We start from the raw sequence: 26,483 nt of genomic DNA, 5'->3' as shown, positions 1-26,483 counted from the left end.
TAGGGATCCATAGGGAGCTATAGAGAGCCGTAGGGACAGATAGAGATACATAGGGACCCATAGGGACCCATAGTGATAAATAGAGACATATAGTGACCCATAGAGACCCACAGAGACCTATGGCGAGCTATAGGGACCCATACAGATACATTCAGTCCCATGTAAACTCATAGGGACCCATAGAGACCCATAGGGAGACATAGGGCTGCATAGAGCCCCATAGAGATACATTCAGTCCCATATAAACTCATAGGGACCCAGATTGACCCATAGGGAGCCATAGGGACCCATGCAGAGCTATACGGGCACATAGGGACCCATAGAGATACATAGGGAACCCATAGAAAACGATGGGGATTTGTACAGACTCTTTGGAAAGCATAGAGGCCTATGGCGAGCCCGATAGAAAGCCATAGAGATACATAGGGACCCATAGCGACCCAAAGAGACCCATAGAGATACATAGAGATACATAGGAAGCCAAAGGGACCCATGGGGACCTATGGGGGCAGATAGAGATGCATAGTGAACCATAGGGACCCATAGGGATACAAAGGGAGAAATAGGGAGCCATAGGGCGCCATAGGGAGCCATAGCGACCCATAGACCCACAGGGGGCCTTAGACACACATAGCGAGCCATAGGAATGCATAGGGCCCCATAAGGACCCATAGGGACCCATAGAGATTCATAGGGAACCAGGGGGACCCATAGAGACACATAGGGACCCATAGGGACACTTAGAGACCTATGGCGAGCCATAAAGAGATATACAGTGACCCATAGAGACCCATAGGCACACAGAGAGAAACATAGAGATCCCCCTAGGGACCCATAGAGACATACAGAGGCACATAGGGAATCATAGAGATATATAGGGACTCATAGAGACCCATAGAAAACCATAGGGACCCGTAGGGACGCATAGGGACATGTAGGGACACGTAGGCACCCATAGAGATATATGGGGACCTATAGGGACCCATAGGGAAATATAAAGATATAGAGTGACCCACAGCGACCCATAGGCACCGATAGAGACACATAGAGATCCATAGGGACCCGTAGAGGAATATAGGGAACCGTAGAGACCAATAGAATCACAGAATCATAGAATCACCAAGGTTGGAAAAGACCTCAAAGATCACCCAGTCCAACCGTTCACCCATTCCCAGTAGCTCCCACTGAACCACGTCCCTCAGCACAACATGCAGCCTTTCCTTGAACACCCCCAGGCTCGGTGACTCCACCACCTCCCTGGGCATCCATTGCAGTGCCTGACCACCCTTTCTGAACAGTAACACTTCCTCATGTCCAGCCTGAATCTCCCCTGCCGCAGCTTGAAGCCATTCCCCCTGCTCCTATCACTGATGACACGAGAGCAGAGGCCGACCCCCAGCTCACCACAACCTCCCTTCAGGCAGCCATAGAGAGCAGTGAGGTCTCCCCTGAGCCTCCTCTCCTCCAGACTGAACAACCCCAGCTCCTTCAGCCTCTCCTCATCAGCCCTGTGTTCCAGACCCCTCAATTCATCCCCAATCCATCCCACGTTCTTCCCACGTTGATCCCACGTCCACCCCAAGCCCATCCCATACATATTCCATTTTCTGATCTCCCACTCCGCATCCACCCCATATCCATATCCCCACAGCCCGATCTTAACTTTCACATCCCCCTGCCAAATCCAACCTCCTCACCGCACCTCCCAACCCCAATTCCAAACCTGCTTCCCAATCCCACGTCCCAGCCCCACCTCCCACCTGTCAATCCCAGCCCCATCTCCCACCCCCTAGAGCAGTAGGCTGCACCACGAGGCCCCGCCCCCTGCCCACGCTCCTCCCATTAGCAGCCCAGCGCCGTTCCCTCCCCCCCCCCGGCTCTCATGGGACAGACCGGCACCCGAACAGCCCTCTGGCTCTCATTGGTCAGGTTCCAGTCCGTCCCGCCCTCGTGCTTTCATTGGTCAGTTGCCTGTCTGTTCCGCTCCCGGGCTTTCATTGGTCAGGTGCCGGTCAGTCCCGCCTCCGGGCTCTAATTGGTCAGGTGCCTGTCCGTCCCGCTCCCTGGCTTTCATTGGTCAGGTGCCTGTCCGTCCCGCTCCCGGGCTCTCATTGGTCAGGTGCCGGTCAGTCCCGCCTCCGGGCTCTCATTGGTCAGGTGCCGGTCCGTCCCGCTCCCTGGCTTTCATTGGTCAGGTGCCTGTCCGTCCCGCTCCCGGGCTTTCATTGGTCAGGTGCCTGTCCGTCCCCCTCCCTGGCTTTCATTGGTCAGGTGCCGGTCCGTCCCGCCCTCGGGCTCTCATTGTTCAGCGGCAGCGCCGCCGGCTCCGTTTGGCTGAGGCGCGGCGCGCGGCAACGGCCGTTTTTCCACCGGCTCAGAGCCGCTCTCCCCTCAGACGGCTGCGCTCCCGCAGCCCCGGCAGCGCTGCATCGCCGCTGAGCGCCGGAGCTCCGGGCAGCACCGAGACGGAAGCGCGGCACGACGGGAGCGGTGCTGAGGACAGCGGCGCCGGAGCCGGGAGAGATGGAGAGCAGCACCGGGCCAGGGAAGGAAGCGTTGTGGGGTGAGGGGCTGGGAAGGCCGGGGGCATCCAGGGAGGCCCACGGGGCTGCAGTGGGCTGTGGTATGGGGGTATATGGGGCTATAGGGTGGGTGCAGGGGGATTTAGGGGAGCAGAGGGCTGTGAGGGGGTAACGGGGACACGGTGCTGTAGGGAGCATTGGGGGGGTGGGAGGGGCTGGGGAGGGATATGGGGAGGGATGTGGGGGCTGGGGGAGGACGTAAGGAAATAGGGCTGTATGAGCGTCTGTAGGGGGAATACAGGTGGGACAGAAGGGATGTGGGGCTGCAGGGAGCAGTGGGAGGGCTATGGGTGCGATATGGAGAAACGGGCACAACAGGGGTCTGCGGGTGGGTGCAGGTGGGACATAGAGGCACATGAGGTTATAAAAGGCTGTAGGGGAGCAATAGGGGGCTTGTGTGGGCACGGGAGAATAGAGGGTAATATGGGGCTGCACCGTGTGCTGAACGGGAATGTGCAGAGAGATCAAGAGAGAGGCACAGATATAGGCAGGATGACGGGGGTGAAGGGGGAGAGTAGGTGGATATGGAGCATCTCCAGGGATCAGAAAAAAGCAACAAAACACAACAGAAAAATGAGAACTGAAAAAAAAAAAAAGCAAGGACTGAAGAAGAAATAAATTGACCAATGGGAGTGTAACCAGGAAAAAAGAGAAAAAGCAGAGCAGGCAACTGTTGAGATTTGGAGCAAGTAGCAGGAAAAGGTGAGAGCATCAAGAAGCAGCAGGTGAGGGGCCAGCAGCTCAGCTGGGAAAGTGAGGGGAAAGCTGGAAAGGCAGGGAAGTGAGGAAACAGCAGCTGAGGTGGGGAAGTGAGGGGCAAGCGGGGAAGCTGGGTGATGATAGGAACAAGCAGCTCAGGTCGGTAAAGGAAGGGACAGCAGCTGAGGTCAGAAGAGCAGGCGAGGGAATCGTAGGGTATGGCAAGGGGGGAGGTGAGGGAAAGGGAGAACAGAGAGCATGGGGAGGGTAGCGAGGGGGTAGAGGGCTTTAAGGAATACCTGTGTTTAAATAAAGAAATGTGGAAAAAAGGAAAAGAAATATGAGAAAAAAGGAATACGAAAAAATATGAAAAAAAGGAGTATGAAAAAATATGGAAAATGTGGAAAAAAGAAAAGTGAAACTATGTGAAATAATGGAAAAATGTGAGATGTGAAAAAAATACTGAAATTGAAATATGAAGAAATATGAAAAAAATGAAAGATGAGAAAAGAAATAATAAAAAGAAATGTGAAATAATGTGGAAAAAATACAGAAAAAGAAACGTGAAAAAATGTGGAAAAAATTCAAGAAAAGAAACGTGGAAAAAATGTGGAAAAAATTCAAAAAAAGAAATGTGGAAAAAATATTTGAAATACAATGAAAATATATTTCAAAAAGAAAAGGAACATGAAAAAAATGTGAAAAAAGGAATTATGAAAGAAAGGAAATATGGAAAAAAGTGCTATGGAAAACTATTAAAAACAATATTAAAGAATGAAGTATGAAAATTAGAAATATGAAAGGAAAAAACATGAAAAAATAAATCTGAAAAAAGAATGAAGAAAATAAATATGTAAAAAAGAGAGGAAGAAAAGGAAAAAGTAATCGAGAACAAAGATGAGAAAAGAGAAAAAAGGATGAAAAAGGAAAACAAGTGAGAAAGGAAAAGCTGCAAAGAAAGAGCAGTAGAGAAAAAGAAAAAAGAGAGATGAAAAGAAGGAAAAGGCCAAGTAAAATGAAAGAATAGCAGCTGAGAAAAGGCTGGACGGCAACAAAGAGAGAAAGCAGAGGCCAGCAGAGCAAGGGAAAGCAAGGCTGGAGGAGCAGCCAAAGGCAGGAGAATGAAGAAGGAGGGAGTGAAGAGCAGGAAAGGTGAGCTTCCCCTAAGGCAAGGGGGAAGGGGAGGGGAAAGGGAGGAGAGAGGGGGGAAGGGAAGGAGGGGAGGAGAGGGGAGAGGGGTGGAAGGAGGAAATGGGAGGGAGGGAGAGGGCGGGGGGAGGGGGAGAGGGGGAGGGGGGAAGGGAACCGGGAGACAAAAGAGGCCAAGTAGAGAATAAAGAGTAAAAAGCAACGCTCGTCTCTCTAGAGAAAGGCAGCAGGAAAGCTCCCCACAGCAGAGCAAAGGAAAGCAGAGGAAGGCAGCGAATGAGAGCAAGCAAGCTTCCAGGAGCGGAGGAAGGTGGGAAGAGCTGAGCCCCGGCTTGCCGCAGAGCTGCGCGGAAGGAGGAGAAGCTGGGCCCAAAGGTGAGAGGGGTTTGGTCCTTTGGGCTGTGGGCTTGAAGCAAAGCGGAGAAGCCGTGCCCGGGAGGAGGTGTGGGGAGCTACAGGGCACCTTGCCGTCTCCCCAAGAGATGCGGGCTGCGGGCTGGGCAGCGGGCAGGAGTGCTGTCCAGAAGCAAGCATCTCTGTGGAGAAAGGCAAAGGGCGGAGGAGGTGGAAGGGTAGCATCCGTATCCCCCAGCTTTATCCCATCCCATCTCCATCATATCCTGGGAGGGATTGGGAGAGATTGGGAGCGAGCAGCAAGAAAAGGCAAGAGCATCAAGGAACAGCAGGTGAGGGGCCAGCAGCTGAGGTAGGGGAAGGGAACGGCGTGCAGCTCAGTTAGGTAGGGGATGGGACAGCAGCTCAGCTGGGAATGTGAGGGGCAGAAGGTCAGCGAGGAAAGTGAGGGGAAAGCTGCTCAGCTAGTCAAGTGAGTGGGTAGCAGGTCAGCTTCTCCATGAGCTCTTTAACTCTTTTTCCCTGTCTCCTCTCTCCTTTACTTTGTTTTCAATTCTCCTCTGCTCTTCTTCTTTCCATCTCCTCACTCCTCTTACTGCTGCATCTGCACTCCTCTGCTTCTGCTTTTATCTTCTGCCTTTTATCTCTGCTCACTCCTCTTTCATCTGCATATTTACTCCAGTTCTTCTACTCTTACTTCCCTGTATCCTCACACATTTTCCTTCTGTGTCTGCTCGTCACTTTGGCTTTCTTTCTTCCATTTATCCTCACTTTTCTTTGCATCTGCACTCCTTGTCTGACGGAGACCAGCTCAAGACGCCTGGGACAGACGGGCTTAGGCTCTGGTGGCGCAAGAAGCAAAGTTTATTGTTGTTACAGGGCTTTTATATCTTTTAGCTACAGGAGTGTACAATACTTCAATCAGATAGCATTCATGCAGCTGACAGCAATACATCATTACTTAATTAGCTCTTTGTGGATTATGGTCAGTACAGTGATCAAAAGGTGTTCTCTCCACAGAACACGTTCTGCTCTTGGTCACGGAACGAAGAAGCTGTAGCTTATGCTTGCCAGTTCCACATGGCAGTCCTTCCCTTTCAGGAGGGGCTGCATGTTCCCTGTTTGACCCTTTCAGGCCAGCCAGGTCTGTTTTGCTTAACAGTCTTCCTCATTCCACCCTTTTTTATTTTATTAGACCAGAGGTGGTGGTGGTTTATTTTTTGTGTTTTCCATCTCCAATTTTTTAAGATTTATACGCAAATTTTGGAATCTATTTGTTATCATTTTCATGAAGCATGGACAAGCAAGAATTCCTATTATTATTATTATGGCAATGACTGTCAGCCCATAAATTCCTTTTCTAAATGATTTGAAGGACGGAAATGCAGATTTTAGAGCGCTTATAAACGTAGTAGTTTGAGTTGCTACTGAAAGATCCATATGGTGTGATTGTGTCATATCGTGAATGTGCTGTCTCAATTCCCTAAGATCTAATGACGTGTTCGCATTATTCCATATGCCTTGAAGGTGATCTTGTATTTTGTTCCAAGAGAATTTGGTATTATTGTATTCAACAGGAGTCACACAGCTCGGTATTCTGCATGACATAAGAGAGATTCACGAGTAGCTATAATTTGTAACTGTCTTCCCAGGATGTCTGCTGTATCCTTTAAGGAATTGAGATGCAGTTCAATCTTTTCATCCCATGTAGCTTGATTTTGTAATGCTTTAGATACATTAATTGATAATTCATTAACATAAGCTGCTGTCTGAATACGAGTTGTTAAAGAAATAGAAGCTACTGTAGTTACTGCTATGGCAGCACTGAGCGCAGCTATTCCGGCTATTATTGATCCGACCATTCGCTTAGATCTCTCTATTAATTGCAAAGAAGTTTCTTGGAGAATTTCCATTCCCTTATCAGCATACCAATAATGTGTCAAATTTACAGGAAGATAGACATAATCGGGTTGCTTTACTAACAAGAAGGAACTACTGCTACTATTAAGACAATTAGAGATTATACAATCGGTACAACTCACTATGCTATTCACAATATTTAGTGGTCCGCTTAAAAAGGCATAAGGTTCTGGAACACAAGCTCGCATATAAAACTCAGTTGTATAACTCTCTGCAGTCATTGCCCATTTATTATTTATTTGAATCCAAGTCAAGTTTAATGGTTTTGCTTTGATTTTTTCCATAGCTGCGACTGCTTTCCATAAATTAGAATAGAACGTATGATTGTTTTTTGTCCAAATTCCTGAGACCAAATTAATTGGTCGCCCGTGATTTCCTATCATATTCCAATCACAGATAGTGGAATTAATGCACACCGTTTCGTTAGCTCGACATGCTCTCCATGAAGGTGCAAATTCTGTTTTTAGAGTGATTGTGCTTTGACATAAAGGAAGATTTAAGGGAGGCATTCCAGAACCTCTTGTCCCATTAGCTAAACCTATATAGAGAAAATTCAGAGCCCAATGAATTCCTGTTGAAACATTGGTATCCCAGTCGTTTTGCACTACCACTTTCTCACACAGGGATTGTGTTTGATTCATCTGAAAACATACAGGCATACCATCAACCTTTCCAGAATAATTAAAACACGCAGAGAACTCTTTTATGTGTCCATCTGAATATTGCCCCATAAACATTGTTTGATTGTTGTAAACCGGAATGTCCACGGGTTCATCCCATGTTACTGGATGAATGATAGGAGGATTGGGTACAAATGCCCAATATGTTTCTGCTTTACAGCCATGATGTAGGATCCCAAAGGTACTAAGGATTAGGGCCACGAGTCGTATTCTCACTTGCATCTTTCTTTCCCACGTCTGGGTTAGTGTCAGTCTCTGCATCTTCCTTCACAGTTTTCCCATCTTTGTTTTCGGCATGTCGAATGTATCTCTCCTGTATCCACCATGGTGAGGTTTCATCTGTAGGGAAAGCACAAACATATCCTCTGCCCCAAATTAGTACAAGATCAGGACTATAAGTTTTACCGTCCATTGGATTTCTCCAATATTGTATTGGTTTATCTCTCGTTTTATTACTCCAATATCTATTCGCAGCCAATTTTCCGTTATCATCCAGTGTCAAAAAATTTAAAACAAATAATGCATGTGATAACATAGAGGATGGAGTATCTTTATTTCCTCATGTCCCCCCTTTTATTTTCTTTAGTTGAGTTTTCAATAAATGATTAAATTTTTCTACTATGCCTTGGCCTTCTGGATTATATGGAATTCCAGTTTTATGGTAAATTTTAAAATGTCGACAAAAGGTTGCAAAACCGTTACTTACATAAGCTGGCCCGTTATTGGTTTTTAATGATTTCAGTGTTCCCATAACGCTAAAACAATGCAAAAGATGGTTGCATACATGAGAGAGTTTTTCACCAGACAAGGCTGAGGGCTACTGCAAAGTGAGAGAAAGTGTCAACTGTTACATGGGCATAAGAAGATTTTCCAAAAGAAGGTACATGTGTGATATCCATCTGCCATAAATCATTAGGCATTAATCCTCTGGGGTTCACTCCAAAATGAGGAACTGGTAATAAAGGGGCACAAGAAGAACCGTTCCGCATATTCGGAAGTCCAAAGCAAATATTCACCTCCACTTAACACAGCCTTCGCCAAGCTTTTCCAGTCAAAAGGGGGAAGAATATTAGCAGCTTCAAGCTCTTTCAGTTGTTTAAAAGGAATAGGCTCATAATCATTCAGAATGCCACCGTTTGCAAGTTGATGCTGTATGACAGGGAAAACTTGAGACGGAAAAAGTTGCCCAGAAAATTCATCTATTGTTTTCTCAGCTTTCCTAGCTTCTTTCAAAGCCAATTGCATAGGAGATTGTTGCATAAGCAAAGCATCTACTCCAGGCGGGGGAGGCATTCGCCCTGCTCGAAAGGCAGGCAAAACAGCAAGGGGATCTGATCGAGCCTGATCGACTGTCTGTTGTGTCTGCACAGCGGCATTAGCAACCTGTAACGCTGGGAATACAGCCGCTAAGTCCTTATGGTGATATTCAGCAGCCTCTTTTTCTAATTCTCCCCAATCATCAGGGGGTAAAATATCCTTTGTTATGTTAGTGCCAGGAGGTTTACAAGGCGGCAAGTCGTTTGCTAATTTACAAATCAAAGGTTGCTCATATTGGGGAGGGGAAGGTGGGGGTGCCGATGGCATGGACGAAGGGATGTGATGGAGAGATTTTGATTGCGGCAAGGCAGGATATAACTTTTCTGTTGAGCGAGTGGTCCGCTGCCACTTCTCATCTCCTGTGTCTCCTCCGAGACATTCTTTTATTAGAGTCCAAAGCGTAAAGGTATCAATAGGTACCTTCTCAGGACCATGCACAGCATAATAGCCCTGGAGTCTTTCACCTACTTTGTTCCATGTTTCAATATTAATAGTTCCATCCCTGGGAAACCAGGGGCATACTTCCTCTATAAAATCTGAAAAACGGCTAATCTGACCCCGAGTCACTTTTACTCCTCGGGCAACTAATAATGATTTCAGCATTGCAGAAAAAAGGCCTCGTTCAGTACTTGCAGCATGTCCCATTTTATTTAACAATCTGTCCAATGCCCCAGTCCTTACCTCCCTATTTCAACTCACCAACCGCGGCTTGTGGGAGGAAGCGACGCCTTTGTCATTGGAGTCCGAGTATCCAAATGACAGAGAGCAGCTCAAGACGCCTGGGACAGACAGACTTAGGCTCTGGTGGCGCAAGAAGCAAAGTTTATTGTTGTTACAGGGTTTTTATATCTTTTAGCTACAGGAGTGTACAATACTTAAATCAGATAACATTCATGCAGCTGACAGCAATACATCATTACTTAATTAGCTCTTTGTGGATTATGGTCAGTACAGTGATCAAAAGGTGTTCTCTCCACAGAACACGTTCTGCTCTTGGTCACGGAACGAAGAAGCTGTAGCTTATGCTTGCCAGTTTCACATGGCAGTCCTTCCCTTTCAGGAGGGGCTGCATGTTCCCTGTTTGACCCTTTCAGGCCAGCCAGGTCTGTTTTGCTTAACAGTCTTCCTCACTCGTCTCCTTTCTTTTCTCTATCCTCTCCTATTTCTTCTGCTTCTGCTCTCCTCTCTGCTTTTCTTTGTTCCCTGTATCCTGTCTTATTTGTTGTCTGCATCTGTTCCTCTTCTGCTGTTCTTTTTCTCCCTGTATTTTCACTCCTCTTTCTGCTCTCCTCTCCTGACCTTCCTTCCCTGAGTTGCCACACGTCTTCTTCATCTGCACTCCTTTTCTGCTATTCCTTCTCTACTGTCATCTCTCCTGTTTCTTCATCTGCTCTCTTTCACTGTTTTTCTCTTCCTAGCACGATCTGCTCTCCTTTAGTGCTCTTTAATTCTCTGCTCTTCTGCTCACTTCTTTTCTTGTGCTCTTCTCACAGCTCTCTTTCCTCTCTTCCCATTTCCTGTTCTTCTGTCCCAGATCTTTTCTCCAGTCTCCTCTCCAGCTCCTCTGTGCTTCTGCTTTTCTGTCTTATCTGTATCCTTTCCATCATGCCAGTCCCTTTGTCGTGATAGCTCCTGTCCCACCATTCCACCTTGTTGATCTTCCTCCCTGTTACAGATGCCATCCGTCCCTTCCCGCCCTCCCTGGACTGTCCGTGTGCCAGCTCCAGTTGCTGCCCAGCTTTTGGAGGACTGGCTGTGAGCACACAGTGTTGCCAATGCCTTGTGCCCTGGATTTCACAGCATCCTGATGGCAAGGAGTGGCCTTGTGAGGATGCTGAGCGACGCTCTGGAGCACTGCTCTATTCCTGGACCAGTATCCCAAGCTCTTGCGAGCTGAGAGCCCGTCTCTGTTTTTGCCTGGGGTTCAGTGGCACAGTTAGCAAGCATGGACTTTGCCAGCCTCCTCGTTTCAGCTTCAATGGGCAAATGGCAGCAGGGCAATCCTGCAGCTCATGGCAGCCCTGTGGCTCTGCCCCTTTGCCAGGCTGGAGAGCTGAATCAGCTGGGAGATGTGGGACCAGTTGTCCTCCTGCCTGTTGATCCCGATCCTTCCCAGGTCCTGCTGCTAACCATTGCTAAGAGGAGCAGGTAACAGACAGAAGGGTCTGGCCTTCTGCTGGGTGAGAGCCCCGTGCGTGATCTGTTCCTGCTTACTTTTTTTCCCCAGGTAGCCCTGTGCTTCCCAGGATGTGTGTGAACCTTTGTGATGGGAGTGAGCAGCAAGGAAGCGAGCGGGTCGCAGCTTCCATCCTGCCCTGCACCTGAGTGAGGGACAGCGTGCCCTGCTCAGGAGGTAAGAGGTGGCTGCCGTGCCACCCCGTGGTGCCAGCATTTCCCCCTGAAGCGTGTTTTCCCCCGGAGTTTGCTCTCTACTTGGAGATTTGGGCTTTGGGAGCGTCTTGTGAGTCCTGTTCTTCAGAAAGGGTGAGTAATTCTGTCTTGATGTACTGGTTTGTGTTCTTTACCTTTCCTGGGTAATTTAGGGCTGTTTCAAGCAGCTGTACTTTCTGTTGCCCTTTCTTTCTTCTTTCTTCTTTCTTCTTTCACCTTTCTTCGTGTGAACTTTTCCCGCTTTTTTCCCACGTTTCTTCGTGTGAACTTTTCCCGCTTTTTTCCCACGTTTCTTCGTGTGAACTTTTCCCGCTTTTTTCCCACGTTTCTTCGTGTGAACTTTTCCCGCTTTTTTCCCACGTTTCTTCGTGTGAACTTTTCCCGCTTTTTTCCCACGTTTCTTCGTGTGAACTTTTCCCGCTTTTTTCCCACGTTTCTTCGTGTGAATATTTCCCGCTTTTTTCCCACGTTTCTTCGTGTGAACTTTTCCCGCTTTTTTCCCACGCTTCTTCGTGTGAACTTTTCCCGCTTTTTTCCCACGCTTCTTCGTGTGAACTTTTCCCGCTTTTTTCCCACGTTTCTTCGTGTGAACTTTTCCCGCTTTTTTCCCACGCTTCTTCGTGTGAACTTTTCCCGCTTTTTTCCCACGCTTCTTCGTGTGAACTTTTCCCGCTTTTTTCCCACGTTTCTTCGTGTGAACTTTTCCCGCTTTTTTCCCACGTTTCTTCGTGTGAACTTTTCCCGCTTTTTTCCCACGCTTCTTCGTGTGAACTTTTCCCGCTTTTTTCCCACGTTTCTTCGTGTGAACTTTTCCCGCTTTTTTCCCACGTTTCTTCGTGTGAACTTTTCCCGCTTTTTTCCCACGCTTCTTCGTGTGAACTTTTCCCGCTTTTTTCCCACGTTTCTTCGTGTGAACTTTTCCCGCTTTTTTCCCACGCTTCTTCGTGTGAACTTTTCCCGCTTTTTTCCCACGTTTCTTCGTGTGAACTTTTCCCGCTTTTTTCCCACGTTTCTTCGTGTGAACTTTTCCCGCTTTTTTCCCACGTTTCTTCGTGTGAACTTTTCCCGCTTTTTTCCCACGTTTCTTCGTGTGAATATTTCCCGCTTTTTTCCCACGTTTCTTCGTGTGAACTTTTCCCGCTTTTTTCCCACGCTTCTTCGTGTGAACTTTTCCCGCTTTTTTCCCACGTTTCTTCGTGTGAACTTTTCCCGCTTTTTTCCCACGTTTCTTCGTGTGAACTTTTCCCGCTTTTTTCCCACGCTTCTTCGTGTGAACTTTTCCCGCTTTTTTCCCACGTTTCTTCGTGTGAACTTTTCCCGCTTTTTTCCCACGCTTCTTCGTGTGAACTTTTCCCGCTTTTTTCCCACGTTTCTTCGTGTGAACTTTTCCCGCTTTTTTCCCACGCTTCTTCGTGTGAACTTTTCCCGCTTTTTTCCCACGTTTCTTCGTGTGAACTTTTCCCGCTTTTTTCCCACGTTTCTTCGTGTGAACTTTTCCCGCTTTTTTCCCACGTTTCTTCGTGTGAACTTTTCCCGCTTTTTTCCCACGTTTCTTCGTGTGAACTTTTCCCGCTTTTTTCCCACGTTTCTTCGTGTGAACTTTTCCCGCTTTTTTCCCACGCTTCTTCGTGTGAACTTTTCCCGCTTTTTTCCCACGTTTCTTCGTGTGAACTTTTCCCGCTTTTTTCCCACGTTTCTTCGTGTGAACTTTTCCCGCTTTTTTCCCACGTTTCTTCGTGTGAACTTTTCCCGCTTTTTTCCCACGCTTCTTCGTGTGAACTTTTCCCGCTTTTTTCCCACGTTTCTTCGTGTGAACTTTTCCCGCTTTTTTCCCACGCTTCTTCGTGTGAACTTTTCCCGCTTTTTTCCCACGTTTCTTCGTGTGAACTTTTCCCGCTTTTTTCCCACGCTTCTTCGTGTGAACTTTTCCCGCTTTTTTCCCACGTTTCTTCGTGTGAACTTTTCCCGCTTTTTTCCCACGTTTCTTCGTGTGAACTTTTCCCGCTTTTTTCCCACGCTTCTTCGTGTGAACTTTTCCCGCTTTTTTCCCACGCTTCTTCGTGTGAACTTTTCCCGCTTTTTTCCCACGTTTCTTCGTGTGAACTTTTCCCGCTTTTTTCCCACGTTTCTTCGTGTGAACTTTTCCCGCTTTTTTCCCACGTTTCTTCGTGTGAACTTTTCCCGCTTTTTTCCCACGTTTCTTCGTGTGAACTTTTCCCGCTTTTTTCCCACGCTTCTTCGTGTGAACTTTTCCCGCTTTTTTCCCACGTTTCTTCGTGTGAACTTTTCCCGCTTTTTTCCCACGTTTCTTCGTGTGAACTTTTCCCGCTTTTTTCCCACGTTTCTTCGTGTGAACTTTTCCCGCTTTTTTCCCACGTTTCTTCGTGTGAACTTTTCCCGCTTTTTTCCCACGTTTCTTCGTGTGAACTTTTCCCGCTTTTTTCCCACGTTTCTTCGTGTGAACTTTTCCCGCTTTTTTCCCACGTTTCTTCGTGTGAACTTTTCCCGCTTTTTTCCCACGCTTTCTTCGTGTGAACTTTTCCCGCTTTTTTCCCACGTTTCTTCGTGTGAACTTTTCCCGCTTTTTTCCCACGTTTCTTCGTGTGAACTTTTCCCGCTTTTTTCCCACGTTTCTTCGTGTGAACTTTTCCCGCTTTTTTCCCACGCTTCTTCGTGTGAACTTTTCCCGCTTTTTTCCCACGTTTCTTCGTGTGAACTTTTCCCGCTTTTTTCCCACGTTTCTTCGTGTGAACTTTTCCCGCTTTTTTCCCACGCTTCTTCGTGTGAACTTTTCCCGCTTTTTTCCCACGCTTCTTCGTGTGAACTTTTCCCGCTTTTTTCCCACGCTTTCTTCGTGTGAACTTTTCCCGCTTTTTTCCCACGTTTCTTCGTGTGAACTTTTCCCGCTTTTTTCCCACGTTTCTTCGTGTGAACTTTTCCCGCTTTTTTCCCACGTTTCTTCGTGTGAACTTTTCCCGCTTTTTTCCCACGTTTCTTCGTGTGAACTTTTCCCGCTTTTTTCCCACGTTTCTTCGTGTGAACTTTTCCCGCTTTTTTCCCACGCTTCTTCGTGTGAACTTTTCCCGCTTTTTTCCCACGTTTCTTCGTGTGAACTTTTCCCGCTTTTTTCCCACGTTTCTTCGTGTGAACTTTTCCCGCTTTTTTCCCACGTTTCTTCGTGTGAACTTTTCCCGCTTTTTTCCCACGTTTCTTCGTGTGAACTTTTCCCGCTTTTTTCCCACGCTTCTTCGTGTGAACTTTTCCCGCTTTTTTCCCACGCTTCTTCGTGTGAACTTTTCCCGCTTTTTTCCCACGCTTCTTCGTGTGAACTTTTCCCGCTTTTTTCCCACGTTTCTTCGTGTGAACTTTTCCCGCTTTTTTCCCACGTTTCTTCGTGTGAACTTTTCCCGCTTTTTTCCCACGCTTCTTCGTGTGAACTTTTCCCGCTTTTTTCCCACGCTTCTTCGTGTGAACTTTTCCCGCTTTTTTCCCACGTTTCTTCGTGTGAACTTTTCCCGCTTTTTTCCCACGTTTCTTCGTGTGAACTTTTCCCGCTTTTTTCCCACGTTTCTTCGTGTGAACTTTTCCCGCTTTTTTCCCACGCTTCTTCGTGTGAACTTTTCCCGCTTTTTTCCCACGTTTCTTCGTGTGAACTTTTCCCGCTTTTTTCCCACGTTTCTTCGTGTGAACTTTTCCCGCTTTTTTCCCACGTTTCTTCGTGTGAACTTTTCCCGCTTTTTTCCCACGTTTCTTCGTGTGAACTTTTCCCGCTTTTTTCCCACGTTTCTTCGTGTGAACTTTTCCCGCTTTTTTCCCACGTTTCTTCGTGTGAACTTTTCCCGCTTTTTTCCCACGTTTCTTCGTGTGAACTTTTCCCGCTTTTTTCCCACGTTTCTTCGTGTGAACTTTTCCCGCTTTTTTCCCACGTTTCTTCGTGTGAACTTTTCCCGCTTTTTTCCCACGTTTCTTCGTGTGAACTTTTCCCGCTTTTTTCCCACGTTTCTTCGTGTGAACTTTTCCCGCTTTTTTCCCACGTTTCTTCGTGTGAACTTTTCCCGCTTTTTTCCCACGCTTCTTCGTGTGAACTTTTCCCGCTTTTTTCCCACGTTTCTTCGTGTGAACTTTTCCCGCTTTTTTCCCACGTTTCTTCGTGTGAACTTTTCCCGCTTTTTTCCCACGCTTCTTCGTGTGAACTTTTCCCGCTTTTTTCCCACGTTTCTTCGTGTGAACTTTTCCCGCTTTTTTCCCACGTTTCTTCGTGTGAACTTTTCCCGCTTTTTTCCCACGCTTCTTCGTGTGAACTTTTCCCGCTTTTTTCCCACGCTTTCTTCGTGTGAACTTTTCCCGCTTTTTTCCCACGTTTCTTCGTGTGAACTTTTCCCGCTTTTTTCCCACGTTTCTTCGTGTGAACTTTTCCCGCTTTTTTCCCACGCTTCTTCGTGTGAACTTTTCCCGCTTTTTTCCCACGTTTCTTCGTGTGAACTTTTCCCGCTTTTTTCCCACGTTTCTTCGTGTGAACTTTTCCCGCTTTTTTCCCACGTTTCTTCGTGTGAACTTTTCCCGCTTTTTTCCCACGCTTCTTCGTGTGAACTTTTCCCGCTTTTTTCCCACGTTTCTTCGTGTGAACTTTTCCCGCTTTTTTCCCACGTTTCTTCGTGTGAATATTTCCCGCTTTTTTCCCACGTTTCTTCGTGTGAACTTTTCCCGCTTTTTTCCCACGTTTCTTCGTGTGAACTTTTCCCGCTTTTTTCCCACGCTTCTTCGTGTGAACTTTTCCCGCTTTTTTCCCACGTTTCTTCGTGTGAACTTTTCCCGCTTTTTTCCCACGCTTCTTCGTGTGAACTTTTCCCGCTTTTTTCCCACGTTTCTTCGTGTGAACTTTTCCCGCTTTCCCGCTTTTTTCCCACGTTTCTTCGTGTGAACTTTTCCCGCTTTTTTCCCACGTTTCTTCGTGTGAACTTTTCCCGCTTTTTTCCCACGCTTCTTCGTGTGAACTTTTCCCGCTTTTTTCCCACGTTTCTTCGTGTGAACTTTTCCCGCTTTTTTCCCACGTTTCTTCGTGTGAACTTTTCCCGCTTTTTTCCCACGTTTCTTCGTGTGAACTTTTCCCGCTTTTTTCCCACGTTTCTTCGTGTGAACTTTTCCCGCTTTTTTCCCACGTTTCTTCGTGTGAACTTTTCCCGCTTTTTTCCCACGCTTTCTTCGTGTGAACTTTTCCCGCTTTTTTCCCACGTTTCTTCGTGTGAACTTTTCCCGCTTTTTTCCCACGTTTCTTCGTGTGAACTTTTCCCGCTTTTTTCCCACGTTTCTTCGTGAGAATATTTCCCGCTTTTTTCCCACGTTTCTTCGTGTGAACTTTTCCCGCTTTTTTCCCACGCTTCTTCGTGTGAACTTTTCCCGCTTTTTTCCCACGCTTCTTCGTGTGAACTTTTCCCGCTTTTTTCCCACGTTTCTTCGTGTGAACTTTTCCCGCTTTTTTCCCACGCTTCTTCGTGTGAACTTTTCCCGCTTTTTTCCCACGTTTCTTCGTGTGAACTTTTCCCGCTTTTTTCCCACGCTTCTTCGTGTGAACTTTTCCCGCTTTTTTCCCACGCTTCTTCGTGTGAACTTTTCCCGCTTTTTTCCCACGTTTCTTCGTGTGAACTTTTCCCGCTTTTTTCCCACGTTTCTTCGTGTGAACTTTTCCCGCTTTTTTCCCACGTTTCTTCGTGTGAACTTTTCCCGCTTTTTTCCCACGCTTCTTCGTGTGAACTTTTCCCGCTTTTTTCCCACGTTTCTTCGTGTGAACTTTTCCCGCTTTTTTCCCACGCTTTCTTCGTGTGAACTTTTCCCGCTTTTTTCCCACGTTTCTTCGTGTGAACTTTTCCCGCTTTTTTCCCACGCTTCTTCGTGTGAACTTTTCCCGCTTTTTTCCCACGTTTCTTCGTGTGAACTTTTCCCGCTTTTTTCCCACGTTTCTTCGTGTGAACTTTTCCCGCTTTTTTCCCACGCTTCTTCGTGTGAACTTTTCCCGCTTTTTTCCCACGTTTCTTCGTGTGAACTTTTCCCGCTTTTTTCCCACGCTTCTTCGTGTGAACTTTTCCCGCTTTTTTCCCACGTTTCTTCGTGTGAACTTTTCCCGCTTTTTTCCCACGCTTCTTCGTGTGAACTTTTCCCGCTTTTTTCCCACGTTTCTTCGTGTGAACTTTTCCCGCTTTTTTCCCACGCTTCTTCGTGTGAACTTTTCCCGCTTTTTTCCCACGTTTCTTCGTGTGAACTTTTCCCGCTTTTTTCCCACGTTTCTTCGTGTGAACTTTTCCCGCTTTTTTCCCACGTTTCTTCGTGTGAACTTTTCCCGCTTTTTTCCCACGCTTCTTCGTGTGAACTTTTCCCGCTTTTTTCCCACGTTTCTTCGTGTGAACTTTTCCCGCTTTTTTCCCACGTTTCTTCGTGTGAACTTTTCCCGCTTTTTTCCCACGCTTCTTCGTGTGAATATTTCCCGCTTTTTTCCCACGCTTCTTCGTGTGAACTTTTCCCGCTTTTTTCCCACGCTTCTTCGTGTGAACTTTTCCCGCTTTTTTCCCACGTTTCTTCGTGTGAACTTTTCCCGCTTTTTTCCCACGTTTCTTCGTGTGAACTTTTCCCGCTTTTTTCCCACGCTTCTTCGTGTGAACTTTTCCCGCTTTTTTCCCACGCTTCTTCGTGTGAACTTTTCCCGCTTTTTTCCCACGTTTCTTCGTGTGAACTTTTCCCGCTTTTTTCCCACGCTTCTTCGTGTGAACTTTTCCCGCTTTTTTCCCACGTTTCTTCGTGTGAACTTTTCCCGCTTTTTTCCCACGTTTCTTCGTGTGAACTTTTCCCGCTTTTTTCCCACGTTTCTTCGTGTGAACTTTTCCCGCTTTTTTCCCACGTTTCTTCGTGTGAACTTTTCCCGCTTTTTTCCCACGTTTCTTCGTGTGAACTTTTCCCGCTTTTTTCCCACGCTTCTTCGTGTGAACTTTTCCCGCTTTTTTCCCACGCTTCTTCGTGTGAACTTTTCCCGCTTTTTTCCCACGTTTCTTCGTGTGAACTTTTCCCGCTTTTTTCCCACGTTTCTTCGTGTGAACTTTTCCCGCTTTTTTCCCACGTTTCTTCGTGTGAACTTTTCCCGCTTTTTTCCCACGTTTCTTCGTGTGAACTTTTCCCGCTTTTTTCCCCACGTTTCTTCGTGTGAACTTTTCCCGCTTTTTTCCCACGTTTCTTCGTGTGAACTTTTCCCGCTTTTTTCCCACGTTTCTTCGTGTGAACTTTTCCCGCTTTTTTCCCACGCTTCTTCGTGTGAACTTTTCCCGCTTTTTTCCCACGTTTCTTCGTGTGAACTTTTCCCGCTTTTTTCCCACGTTTCTTCGTGTGAACTTTTCCCGCTTTTTTCCCACGCTTCTTCGTGTGAACTTTTCCCGCTTTTTTCCCACGTTTCTTCGTGTGAACTTTTCCCGCTTTTTTCCCACGTTTCTTCGTGTGAACTTTTCCCGCTTTTTTCCCACGTTTCTTCGTGTGAACTTTTCCCGCTTTTTTCCCACGTTTCTTCGTGTGAACTTTTCCCGCTTTTTTCCCACGTTTCTTCGTGTGAACTTTTCCCGCTTTTTTCCCACGTTTCTTCGTGTGAACTTTTCCCGCTTTTTTCCCACGCTTCTTCGTGTGAACTTTTCCCGCTTTTTTCCCACGTTTCTTCGTGTGAACTTTTCCCGCTTTTTTCCCACGCTTCTTCGTGTGAACTTTTCCCGCTTTTTTCCCACGCTTCTTCGTGTGAACTTTTCCCGCTTTTTTCCCACGTTTCTTCGTGTGAACTTTTCCCGCTTTTTTCCCACGTTTCTTCGTGTGAACTTTTCCCGCTTTTTTCCCACGCTTCTTCGTGTGAACTTTTCCCGCTTTTTTCCCACGTTTCTTCGTGTGAACTTTTCCCGCTTTTTTCCCACGTTTCTTCGTGTGAACTTTTCCCGCTTTTTTCCCACGCTTCTTCGTGTGAACTTTTCCCACTTTTTTCCCACGTTTCTTCGTGTGAATTTTTTCTCGCTTTTTTCTCACGTTTCTATGTGAGAATATTTCCCACTTTTTTCCCACGTTTCTTCGTGTGAACTTTTCCCTCTTTTTTCCCACGTTTCTTCGTGTGAACTATTCCCGCTTTTTTCCCACGCTTCTTCGTGTGAACTTTTCCCGCTTTTTTCCCACGCTTCTTCGTGTGAACTTTTCCCGCTTTTTTCCCACGTTTCTTCGTGTGAACTTTTCCCGCTTTTTTCCCACGTTTCTTCGTGTGAACTTTTCCCGCTTTTTTCCCACGCTTCTTCGTGTGAACTTTTCCCGCTTTTTTCCCACGTTTCTTCGTGTGAACTTTTCCCGCTTTTTTCCCACGCTTCTTCGTGTGAACTTTTCCCGCTTTTTTCCCACGTTTCTTCGTGTGAACTTTTCCCGCTTTTTTCCCACGTTTCTTCGTGTGAACTTTTCCCGCTTTTTTCCCACGCTTCTTCGTGTGAACTTTTCCCGCTTTTTTCCCACGTTTCTTCGTGTGAACTTTTCCCGCTTTTTTCCCACGTTTCTTCGTGTGAACTTTTCCCGCTTTTTTCCCACGCTTCTTCGTGTGAACTTTTCCCGCTTTTTTCCCACGTTTCTTCGTGTGAACTTTTCCCGCTTTTTTCCCACGTTTCTTCGTGTGAACTTTTCCCGCTTTTTTCCCACGTTTCTTCGTGTGAACTTTTCCCGCTTTTTTCCCACGTTTCTTCGTGTGAACTTTTCCCGCTTTTTTCCCACGTTTCTTCGTGTGAACTTTTCCCGCTTTTTTCCCACGCTTCTTCGTGTGAATATTTCCCGCTTTTTTCCCACGTTTCTTCGTGTGAACTTTTCCCGCTTTTTTCCCACGCTTCTTCGTGTGAACTTTTCCCGCTTTTTTCCCACGTTTCTTCGTGTGAATTTTTTCTCGCTTTTTTCCCACGTTTCTTCGTGAGAATATTTCCCGCTTTTTTCCCACGTTTCTTCGTGTGAACTTTTCCCGCTTTTTTCCCACGTTTCTTCGTGTGAACTTTTCCTGCTTTTTTCCCACGCTTCTTCGTGTGAACTTTTCCCGCTTTTTTCCCACGCTTCTTCGTGTGAACTTTTCCCGCTTTTTTCCCACGCTTCTTCGTGTGAACTTTTCCCGCTTTTTTCCCACGTTTCTTCGTGTGAACTTTTCCCGCTTTTTTCCCACGTTTCTTCGTGTGAACTTTTCCCGCTTTTTTCCCACGTTTCTTCGTGTGAACTTTTCCCGCTTTTTTCCCACGCTTCTTCGTGTGAACTTTTCCCGCTTTTTTCCCACGTTTCTTCGTGTGAACTTTTCCCGCTTTTTTCCCACGTTTCTTCGTGTGAACTTTTCCCGCTTTTTTCCCACGTTTCTTCGTGTGAACTTTTCCCGCTTTTTTCCCACGTTTCTTCGTGTGAACTTTTCCCGCTTTTTTCCCACGCTTCTTCGTGTGAACTTTTCCCGCTTTTTTCCCACGTTTCTTCGTGTGAACTTTTCCCGCTTTTTTCCCACGCTTCTTCGTGTGAACTTTTCCCGCTTTTTTCCCACGTTTCTTCGTGTGAACTTTTCCCGCTTTTTTCCCACGCTTCTTCGTGTGAACTTTTCCCGCTTTTTTCCCACGTTTCTTCGTGTGAACTTTTCCCGCTTTTTTCCCACGTTTCTTCGTGTGAACTTTTCCCGCTTTTTTCCCACGTTTCTTCGTGTGAACTTTTCCCGCTTTTTTCCCACGCTTCTTCGTGTGAACTTTTCCCGCTTTTTTCCCACGTTTCTTCGTGTGAACTTTTCCCGCTTTTTTCCCACGTTTCTTCGTGTGAACTTTTCCCACTTTTTTCCCACGCTTCTTCGTGTGAACTTTTCCCGCTTTTTTCCCACGTTTCTTCGTGTGAACTTTTCCCGCTTTTTTCCCACGTTTCTTCGTGTGAACTTTTCCCGCTTTTTTCCCACGTTTCTTCGTGTGAACTTTTCCCGCTTTTTTCCCACGCTTCTTCGTGTGAACTTTTCCCGCTTTTTTCCCACGCTTCTTCGTGTGAACTTTTCCCGCTTTTTTCCCACGCTTCTTCGTGTGAACTTTTCCCGCTTTTTTCCCACGCTTCTTCGTGTGAACTTTTCCCGCTTTTTTCCCACGTTTCTTCGTGTGAACTTTTCCCGCTTTTTTCCCACGCTTCTTCGTGTGAACTTTTCCCGCTTTTTTCCCACGTTTCTTCGTGTGAACTTTTCCCGCTTTTTTCCCACGTTTCTTCGTGTGAACTTTTCCCGCTTTTTTCCCACGTTTCTTCGTGTGAACTTTTCCCGCTTTTTTCCCACGTTTCTTCGTGTGAACTTTTCCCGCTTTTTTCCCACGCTTCTTCGTGTGAACTTTTCCCGCTTTTTTCCCACGCTTCTTCGTGTGAACTTTTCCCGCTTTTTTCCCACGTTTCTTCGTGTGAACTTTTCCCGCTTTTTTCCCACGCTTCTTCGTGTGAACTTTTCCCGCTTTTTTCCCACGTTTCTTCGTGTGAACTTTTCCCGCTTTTTTCCCACGTTTCTTCGTGTGAACTTTTCCCGCTTTTTTCCCACGTTTCTTCGTGTGAACTTTTCCCGCTTTTTTCCCACGTTTCTTCGTGTGAACTTTTCCCGCTTTTTTCCCACGTTTCTTCGTGTGAACTTTTCCCGCTTTTTTCCCACGCTTTCTTCGTGTGAACTTTTCCCGCTTTTTTCCCACGTTTCTTCGTGTGAACTTTTCCCGCTTTTTTCCCACGTTTCTTCGTGTGAACTTTTCCCGCTTTTTTCCCACGCTTCTTCGTGTGAACTTTTCCCGCTTTTTTCCCACGTTTCTTCGTGTGAACTTTTCCCGCTTTTTTCCCACGTTTCTTCGTGTGAATTTTTTCTCGCTTTTTTCCCACGTTTCTTCGTGAGAACTTTTCCCGCTTTTTTCCCACGTTTCTTCGTGTGAACTTTTCCCGCTTTTTTCCCACGTTTCTTCGTGTGAACTTTTCCCGCTTTTTTCCCACGTTTCTTCGTGTGAACTTTTCCCGCTTTTTTCCCACGTTTCTTCGTGTGAACTTTTCCCGCTTTTTTCCCACGCTTCTTCGTGTGAACTTTTCCCGCTTTTTTCCCACGCTTCTTCGTGTGAACTTTTCCCGCTTTTTTCCCACGTTTCTTCGTGTGAACTTTTCCCGCTTTTTTCCCACGCTTCTTCGTGTGAACTTTTCCCGCTTTTTTCCCACGTTTCTTTGTGTGAACTTTTCCCGCTTTTTTCCCACGTTTCTTCGTGTGAATTTTTCCCGCTTTTTTCCCACGTTTCTTCGTGTGAACTTTTCCCGCTTTTTTCCCACGTTTCTTCGTGTGAACTTTTCCCGCTTTTTTCCCACGTTTCTTCGTGTGAACTTTTCCCGCTTTTTTCCCACGTTTCTTCGTGTGAACTTTTCCCGCTTTTTTCCCACGCTTCTTCGTGTGAACTTTTCCCGCTTTTTTCCCACGTTTCTTCGTGTGAACTTTTCCCGCTTTTTTCCCACGTTTCTTCGTGTGAACTTTTCCCGCTTTTTTCCCACGTTTCTTCGTGTGAACTTTTCCCGCTTTTTTCCCACGCTTCTTCGTGTGAACTTTTCCCGCTTTTTTCCCACGTTTCTTCGTGTGAACTTTTCCCGCTTTTTTCCCACGCTTCTTCGTGTGAACTTTTCCCGCTTTTTTCCCACGCTTCTTCGTGTGAACTTTTCCCGCTTTTTTCCCACGTTTCTTCGTGTGAACTTTTCCCGCTTTTTTCCCACGCTTCTTCGTGTGAACTTTTCCCGCTTTTTTCCCACGTTTCTTCGTGTGAACTTTTCCCGCTTTTTTCCCACGCTTCTTCGTGTGAACTTTTCCCGCTTTTTTCCCACGTTTCTTCGTGTGAACTTTTCCCGCTTTTTTCCCACGTTTCTTCGTGTGAACTTTTCCCGCTTTTTTCCCACGCTTCTTCGTGTGAACTTTTCCCGCTTTTTTCCCACGTTTCTTCGTGTGAACTTTTCCCGCTTTTTTCCCACGTTTCTTCGTGTGAACTTTTCCCGCTTTTTTCCCACGTTTCTTCGTGTGAACTTTTCCCGCTTTTTTCCCACGCTTCTTCGTGTGAACTATTCCTGCTTTTTTCCCACGTTTCTTCGTGTGAACTTTTCCCGCTTTTTTCCCACGCTTCTTCGTGTGAACTTTTCCCGCTTTTTTCCCACGTTTCTTCGTGTGAATTTTTTCCCGCTTTTTTCCCACGCTTCTTCGTGTGAATATTTCCCGCTTTTTTCCCACGTTTCTTCGTGTGAACTTTTCCCGCTTTTTTCCCACGTTTCTTCGTGTGAACTTTTCCCGCTTTTTTCCCACGTTTCTTCGTGAGAATATTTCCCGCTTTTTTCCCACGTTTCTTCGTGTGAACTTTTCCCGCTTTTTTCCCACGTTTCTTCGTGTGAACTTTTCCCGCTTTTTTCCCACGCTTCTTCGTGTGAACTTTTCCCGCTTTTTTCCCACGTTTCTTCGTGTGAACTTTTCCCGCTTTTTTCCCACGCTTCTTCGTGTGAACTTTTCCCGCTTTTTTCCCACGCTTCTTCGTGTGAACTTTTCCCGCTTTTTTCCCACGCTTCTTCGTGTGAACTTTTCCCGCTTTTTTCCCACGCTTCTTCGTGTGAACTTTTCCCGCTTTTTTCCCACGCTTCTTCGTGTGAACTTTTCCCGCTTTTTTCCCACGCTTCTTCGTGTGAACTTTTCCCGCTTTTTTCCCACGTTTCTTCGTGTGAACTTTTCCCGCTTTTTTCCCACGCTTCTTCGTGTGAACTTTTCCCGCTTTTTTCCCACGTTTCTTCGTGTGAACTTTTCCCGCTTTTTTCCCACGTTTCTTCGTGTGAACTTTTCCCGCTTTTTTCCCACGTTTCTTCGTGTGAACTTTTCCCGCTTTTTTCCCACGTTTCTTCGTGTGAACTTTTCCCGCTTTTTTCCCACGCTTCTTCGTGTGAACTTTTCCCGCTTTTTTCCCACGTTTCTTCGTGTGAACTTTTCCCGCTTTTTTCCCACGCTTCTTCGTGTGAACTTTTCCCGCTTTTTTCCCACGCTTTCTTCGTGTGAACTTTTCCCGCTTTTTTCCCACGTTTCTTCGTGTGAACTTTTCCCGCTTTTTTCCCACGTTTCTTCGTGTGAACTTTTCCCGCTTTTTTCCCACGTTTCTTCGTGTGAACTTTTCCCGCTTTTTTCCCACGTTTCTTCGTGTGAACTTTTCCCGCTTTTTTCCCACGTTTCTTCGTGTGAACTTTTCCCGCTTTTTTCCCACGCTTCTTCGTGTGAACTTTTCCCGCTTTTTTCCCACGCTTCTTCGTGTGAACTTTTCCCGCTTTTTTCCCACGCTTCTTCGTGTGAACTTTTCCCGCTTTTTTCCCACGCTTCTTCGTGTGAACTTTTCCCGCTTTTTTCCCACGCTTCTTCGTGTGAACTTTTCCCGCTTTTTTCCCACGTTTCTTCGTGTGAACTTTTCCCGCTTTTTTCCCACGCTTTCTTCGTGTGAACTTTTCCCGCTTTTTTCCCACGTTTCTTCTTGTGAACTTTTCCCGCTTTTTTCCCACGTTTCTTCGTGTGAACTTTTCCCGCTTTTTTCCCACGCTTCTTCGTGTGAATATTTCCCGCTTTTTTCCCACGTTTCTTCGTGTGAACTTTTCCCGCTTTTTTCCCACGCTTCTTCGTGTGAACTTTTCCCACTTTTTTCCCACGTTTCTTCGTGTGAATTTTTTCTCGCTTTTTTCTCACGTTTCTATGTGAGAATATTTCCCGCTTTTTTCCCACGTTTCTTCGTGTGAACTTTTCCCTCTTTTTTCCCACGTTTCTTCGTGTGAACTATTCCTGCTTTTTTCCCACGCTTCTTCATGTGAACTTTTCCCGCTTTTTTCCCACGCTTCTTCGTGTGAACTTTTCCCGCTTTTTTCCCACGTTTCTTCGTGTGAACTTTTCCCGCTTTTTTCCCACGTTTCTTCGTGTGAACTTTTCCCGCTTTTTTCCCACGTTTCTTCGTGTGAACTTTTCCCGCTTTTTTCCCACGCTTCTTCGTGTGAACTTTTCCCGCTTTTTTCCCACGCTTCTTCGTGTGAACTTTTCCCGCTTTTTTCCCACGTTTCTTCGTGTGAACTTTTCCCGCTTTTTTCCCACGTTTCTTCGTGTGAACTTTTCCCTCTTTTTTCCCACGCTTCTTCGTGTGAACTATTCCCGCTTTTTTCCCACGTTTCTTCGTGTGAACTTTTCCCGCTTTTTTCCCACGCTTCTTCGTGTGAACTTTTCCCGCTTTTTTCCCACGTTTCTTCGTGTGAACTTTTCCCGCTTTTTTCCCACGCTTCTTCGTGTGAACTTTTCCCGCTTTTTTCCCACGCTTCTTCGTGTGAACTTTTCCCGCTTTTTTCCCACGCTTCTTCGTGTGAACTTTTCCCGCTTTTTTCCCACGTTTCTTCGTGTGAACTTTTCCCGCTTTTTTCCCACGTTTCTTCGTGTGAACTTTTCCCGCTTTTTTCCCACGTTTCTTCGTGAGAATATTTCCCGCTTTTTTCCCACGTTTCTTTGTGTGAACTTTTCCCGCTTTTTTCCCACGTTTCTTCGTGTGAACTTTTCCTGCTTTTTTCCCACGCTTCTTCGTGTGAACTTTTCCCGCTTTTTTCCCACGCTTCTTCGTGTGAACTTTTCCCTCTTTTTTCCCACGTTTCTTCGTGTGAACTTTTCCCGCTTTTTTCCCACGTTTCTTTGTGTGAACTTTTCCCGCTTTTTTCCCACGTTTCTTCGTGTGAACTTTTCCCGCTTTTTTCCCACGCTTCTTCGTGTGAACTTTTCCCGCTTTTTTCCCACGCTTCTTCGTGTGAACTTTTCCCGCTTTTTTCCCACGTTTCTTTGTGTGAACTTTTCCCGCTTTTTTCCCACGCTTCTTCGTGTGAACTTTTCCCGCTTTTTTCCCACGCTTCTTCGTGTGAATTTTCCCGCTTTTTTCCCACGTTTCTTCGTGTGAACTTTTCCCGCTTTTTTCCCACGTTTCTTCGTGTGAACTTTTCCCGCTTTTTTCCCACGTTTCTTCGTGTGAACTTTTCCCGCTTTTTTCCCACGTTTCTTCGTGTGAACTTTTCCCGCTTTTTTCCCACGCTTCTTCGTGTGAACTTTTCCCGCTTTTTTCCCACGTTTCTTCGTGTGAACTTTTCCCGCTTTTTTCCCACGCTTCTTCGTGTGAACTTTTCCCACTTTTTTCCCACGCTTCTTCGTGTGAACTTTTCCCGCTTTTTTCCCACGCTTCTTCGTGTGAACTTTTCCCGCTTTTTTCCCACGCTTCTTCGTGTGAACTTTTCCCGCTTTTTTCCCACGCTTCTTCGTGTGAATTTTTCCCGCTTTTTTCCCACGTTTCTTCATGCCAATGTTTCCTGCTTTTTTCCC

Source organism: Tympanuchus pallidicinctus, unplaced genomic scaffold (assembly GCF_026119805.1).
Source record: "Tympanuchus pallidicinctus isolate F22 unplaced genomic scaffold, pur_lepc_1.0 scaffold129, whole genome shotgun sequence".
NCBI lineage: Eukaryota > Metazoa > Chordata > Aves > Galliformes > Phasianidae > Tympanuchus > Tympanuchus pallidicinctus.
This window is presented reverse-complemented; position numbering follows the sequence as displayed.